At 40.1% G+C, this 6,000-nt stretch overlaps 1 long non-coding RNA gene across 1 annotated transcript in view; it reads left to right on the top strand.

Moving 5' to 3' along the window:
* Positions 1–845: 845 nt before the first annotated feature.
* Positions 846–6,000, top strand: part of LOC126483984 (uncharacterized) — a 62,586-nt gene continuing 57,431 nt past the window's right edge. Inside the window, exon 1 of the long non-coding RNA XR_007587796.1 lies at positions 846–973. This is a non-coding gene — a long non-coding RNA (uncharacterized LOC126483984). The remainder of the gene's footprint in view (positions 974–6,000) is intronic.

Raw genomic sequence — 6,000 nt, 5'->3', positions numbered from 1 at the left:
CAGTGTCGAATCCAGTTCCGTTTTCTCGTTCTGATGACTTTCAGCATGTTTCTTTCTTCTCCAACTCTTTTTAATACCTCTTCATTCCTTACTCGGTCTTCCAATTTCACTTCTCCATTCTTCTCCACATCCACATCCCTAGTGCCTCCAATCATCTTTCATCTTCCTTCCTCACTGTCCAGGTCTCCGCACAATACAGTGCAACGCTCCAGGTGTAACATTTGGCAAGTCTTTTTCTCGGATCTTTGTTTAGTGGTCCTCTAAGTAATTTCTGTTTCCCCTTGAATCCTTCTTTTGCCATTGCAGTTCTTTTCCTAATTTCTGTTGAGCAATACATATCATTCATTAATGAAGTTATTCACTTGCTCTATTTCCTCTCCCCCTATTTTCACACGGTTCATGGGCTGGACCTCTTTGTACATATCCGATATATGGTCTCTTTTGTGATAGCACACAAAGGAAACATATGCAAGGACACGTTCCATCTTTGAATTGTCTCTTACAAACAAAGTAAACACTGAAAGCAAGATTAGAAGAAACAAAAGCAGATTATCTACAACTGTGACATGAATGGAGCAGAGAGAACAGATTGACTTCCTATGTCAGCGTCAAAAGTTCTTCCTCAGAAAAGTTGACATTTCGTTGTCTTGATACGCTGTGTGATGTCACCATTTGAAATGCATTGTGGAATGTTTTGATTTTCAGTAACACAACGTACATCGTGAATTGAGCTTAACTTCCGATGCTATCAGACGACGCCACTGTCGGACCATAAAAGACGTGTATGATTGTTGTAAAACCTTTGATGTACTTGCTTTATCTAAGATCTTTGGTGCAGTAGCGCTTGAACTTGAATTAGCAGTGGCGTTGAAAATACGAATCGTGTATGTGTGTTTTGTGTGATACTGTTGTGAAGTATACGTAAAGTGCTTGTCTCGAAAATTTTGAGAGCAAATGTTTTTTAGTTTTTCTGGTGAGTTTATCCACGATATTCTTGCATAAATTTTTATCTGCACGAGCTGTCGTATATCAGTGACATTGTAGGCAAAACAAACACTATTTAAACCAATTCGGAACGGGGATAAAGAAACTTGATCTATTGCAGAGGATAATATTTATTCCTGTGCTCCGTATACGACAAATCAGAGCTACTAAGAAACTGTATGATTACACACAAGCCCACTGTTTGACTACTAATAAGGTGGAACTATTGTGTACAAAATATCAGTGTATATACAAACAAATAAGGCATGTCACGGCAGTAAAATTTTACTGAACGAAACAGGTAATCAGACTCTGGAATTTGCCAGTGTTTGAAATATAAAGTTGACAAAAAATTACATAGTTGTGTAGTGTCAATGTTTGACGTAACACATTTACCGAAAATACTAAGATTGTGTTGGAAGCAGTTTGTTGCGTGGAAAGAATGAGAGCTGTAGTTCATTGAATATGAAGTTGTGGTGTAGCAACTGGCCAGTAGTGGGTGATAGTCACGTTCTATTTGTTGCGTTTCCAGTAGCTCACTGCTGAAAGATTGTAAACTGTTTCGGTCTGCCACTAAATGACCGCAGCATACATTCGAAATCTTGGTTGTGGTCATCTGCTGTAACTAACCCCAAGTTCCACTACGTAATTGGGGTCAGTCCATATGAAGTGGTCCAGTGATGGTTGCTTGACCATTTTTTAATATGTGATTGGCCTAAATTTGAGAAGTTCAAAACAAGTTTTTTAAAATAATTTATCTGGCGTCTTTACTGGATGGCGGCCATTTTTATTTGTAGGCGCGCGACGATTTCTCAGGCTGGAGACATTAGCGAAAATTTGAATATCTCTACAGCGGGTTAAGTTACAACATTGCAATTGACATGATTGTTTTTAGAAAAGTGTCCTTTACAACATTGTCTATTACACAAAATACCCTAAAATCAAAAACAATTAGCAATATTCATTTACTTTATTTATTTTTAATAATGCAATAATGGTTCTTGGTGTGGGTTCCTGTAGTCATGTCCTAGTTCATGAACCACAGGCAACGTATGAGTGGCCAAGTAAGTGGTCCTGACAGTCAGGATACCAGTTACTTCGGAATAAGGCTGGGCATCTCGGACATATTCTGAGTGGTGGTCACCTTTGTGCTCATACAGCAAAGACTACCAAATCCACCGGTTAGTCCCTCAGCTGTTAGGGGGTAAAACCCAAAGGGACTCGGGGCAAGTAAGGCTAGCAACCTGCTTCCCTGGTACTTTAACTATGATGCTGGCAACAATCACAGCAAAATACCTCGGACCTTTGGAGGTGACGGAGCCCCACCTCTAACTGACAAACCAGGGACTCCTAAGATACGACTTGTCAAACAAATGGTAATGAGATGGGGAGCTATTAATATCAATGGGTGCTACTCTGGGAAGAAGGTAGAGCTGGCAGAGGCTGCAAGTAAGGTGGGGCTGGACGTTTTAGCTGTTAGTGACATTCGGGTAAGGGGTGAGAAAGAAGAGGAAGTGGGAGAATACAAGGTATACCCGTCAGGAGTCAAAGCAGGAATAGCACAATGGGGTGTAGGGCTTTACATCAGGAAGGAAATGGAACCCAGCGTAGTTGCATAAGGTATGTAAACAAACGACTGATGTGGATAGAATTGACAGTGTCTAGCAAGAAAATTAGGATTTTGTCAGTATATTCGCATTGTGAAGGGACAGATCAAGATAAGATGGATAGTTTTTATGAGGCACTCAGTGATGTAGTTGTTAGAGTAAAGGACAAGGACAGTGTTCTGCTCATGGGCGATTTTAATGCCAGGATTGGAAATCGAACAGAAGGGTATGAAAAGGTTATGGGTAAATTTGGAGAGGATATGTAGGCCAACAGGAACGGGAAACAACTCTTGGATTTCTGTGCCAGTATGGGCTTAGTAATCACAAACTCCTTTTTTAAACATAAGAACATTCACCGGTATACTTGGGAAGGCAGGGGAACCAGATCTGTCATTGACTATATAACTACAGATCAGGAATTCAGGAAGGCTGTGAGGGACACACGTGTATTCAGGGGATTCTTTGATGACAATGATCATTATTTAATCTGCAGTGAAATTGGGATTGTGAGGCCGAAAGTGCAGGAGGCCAGGTCCATATGTAGGAGGATAAGAGTGGAGAAACTTCAGGATAAGGAAATCAGGCACAAGTACATAACAGTGATCTCAGAAAGGTACCAGTTAGTTGAATGTAGTCAATTACAGTCATTGGAAAAGGAATGGACAGGGTACAGGGACACAGTACTAGAAGTGGCTGAAGAATGTCTTGGAACAGTAGTGTGTTAAGGTAGTATGAAGCAAACAGCTTGGTGGAATGACACAGTCAAGGCAGCCAGTAAAAGGAAAAAGAAGGCGTATCAAAAATGGCTACATACTAGAACTCAGGTAGACAGAGAAAGTTATGTCGAAGAAAGAAACAAAGCCAAACAGATAATTGCAGCATCCAAGAAGAAATCTTGGGAGGACTTTGGAAACAGGTTGGAGACTTTGGGTCAAGCTGCTGGAAAACCATTCTGGAGTGTAATTAGCAGTCTTCGAAAGGGAGGTAAGAAGGAAATGACAAGTATTTTGGACAGGTCAAGAAAACTGCTGGTGAATCCTGTGGATTCCTTGGGTAGATGGAGGGAATATTTTGAAGAGTTGCTCAATGTAGGTGAAAATACGATCAGTAATGTTTCAGATTTCGAGGTACAATGGGACAGGAATGATGATGGAAATAGGATCACATTTGAGGAAGTGGAGAAAATGGTCAATAGATTCCAGTGCAATAAAGCAGCTGGGGTGGATGAAATTAAGTCGGAACTCATCAAATACAGTGGAATGTCAGGTCTTAAATGGCTACACAGTATAATTGAAATGGCCTGGGAGTCGGGACAGGTTCCATCAGACTGGACAAAAGCAGTAATCACACCAATCTTTAAACATGGAAACAGAAAAGATTGTAACAACTACAGAGGTATCTCTTTAATCAGCGTTGTGGGTAAAATCTTCTCAGGTATTGTTGAAAGGAAAGTGCGAGTACTAGTTGAGGACCAATTGGATGAAAATCAGTGTGGGTTTAGGCCTCTTAGAGGTTGTCAGGACCAGATCTTTAGCTTACGGCAAATAATGGAAAAGTGTTATAAGTGGAACAGGGAATTGTATCTATGCTTTATAGATCTAGAAAAGGCATATGACCCGGTTCCTAGGAGGAAATTATTGTCTGTTCTACGAGATTATGGAATATGAGGCAAACTTTTGCAAGCAATTAAAGGTCTTTACATGGATAGTCTGGCAGCAGTTAGAGTTGACGGTAAATTGAGTTCATGGTTCAGAGTAGTTTCAGGGGTAAGACAAGGCTGCAACCTGTCTCCACTGTTGTTCATATTATTTATGGATCATATGTTGAAAACAATAGACTGGCTGGGCGAGATTAAGATATGTGAACACAAAATAAGCAGTCTTGCATATGCGGATGACTTAGTTGTGATGGCAGATTCGATTGAAAGTTTGCAAAGTAATATTTCAGAGCTAGATCAGAAATGTAAGGACTATGGTATGAAGATTAGCATCTCCAAAACGAAAGTAATGTCAGTGGGAAAGAGATATAAACGGATTGAGTGCCAAATAGGAGGAACAAAGTTAGAACAGGTGGACGGTTTTAAGTACTTAGGATGCATATTCTCACAGGATGGCAACATAGTGAAAGAATTGGAAACGAGGTGTAGCAAAGCTAATGCAGTGAGCGCTCAGCTACGATCTACTCTCTTCTGCAAGAAGGAAATCAGTACCAAGACTAAGTTATCTGTGCACCGTTCAATCTTTCGACCAACTTTGTTGTATGGGAGCGAAAGCTGGGTGGATTCAGGTTACTTTATCAACAAGGTTGAGGTTACGGATATGAAAGTAGCTAGGATGATTGCAGGTACTAGTAGATGGGAACAATGGCAGGAGGGTGTCCACAATGAGGAAATCAAAGAAAAACTGGGAATGAAATCTGTAGATGTAGCAGTCAGGGTGAACAGGCTTAGATGGTGGGGTCATGTTACACGCATGGGAGAAGCAAGGTTACCCAAGAGACTCATGGGTTCAGCAGTAGAGGGTAGGAGGAGTCGGAGCAAACCAAGGAGAAGGTACCTGGATTCGGTTAAGAATGATTTTGAAGTAATAGGCTTAACATCAGAAGAGACACCAATATTAACACTGAATAGGGGACCATGGAGGAATTTTATAACGGGGGCTATGCTCCAGACTGATCGCTGAAAGGCTTAATCAGTCTTAAATGATGATGATGATGCAGTATTAAACAGTAGGAGCTTTTCGCTTTTGTTGTATGGTGACAAAAATACCCACTTACGTTTAGGTTTATTGTCAACAAAGAAGTACGTTATTGCTGGGTGTGTCAAAACTTGGTGATCTTAACTGCCAAGAGTTGCTAGATTTAATGATGTGTGACACTATATTAGCAGCTATGAATACATAAGGAGTTGGTGTAATAAATTCCCTGCTAAGGAAACCGTTATTGAATTTTCATGAATATGATGATGAAATGCGAGACACTATTACTTTCATACAGTGGGTCACAACTGACAGGGCAGAAATGATAACAGTGGTTAAATCTCAGGAAGAGTACTTGGAATCATTGATAACTTAAAAACTCAAATGTCACCACTATGTTTCTAAAACCCAAAGTACGTTTTTGGACAAAGAAGCACAACTTCATGAAACTGAATGCATAGTGCTAGCTGATTTTGCAGAAAATTTTACATTTGCGGTTCAGGATGCAATACAAACAGTGCAGCCATTTATTCTCTACTTTAAAAATGGGAAAGATGACGTTAGCAGTTCTTCAGTTTGCATTCTAAGCGACTACTTGGAGCACAACACTTTGGCTGTACATGTGTTTAAAAAGTGTGTAATAAATTACATAAAAGAAAATTTTCCCAAGATTGAGAAGCTGATATACTTTTCAGATGGAAGTAGTAGTTGGT

This window comes from Schistocerca serialis, chromosome 6, assembly GCF_023864345.2.
Source record: "Schistocerca serialis cubense isolate TAMUIC-IGC-003099 chromosome 6, iqSchSeri2.2, whole genome shotgun sequence".
NCBI lineage: Eukaryota > Metazoa > Arthropoda > Insecta > Orthoptera > Acrididae > Schistocerca > Schistocerca serialis.
Note: the sequence above shows the minus strand (reverse complement) of the source record. Positions and strands in the feature narration are given on the sequence as shown.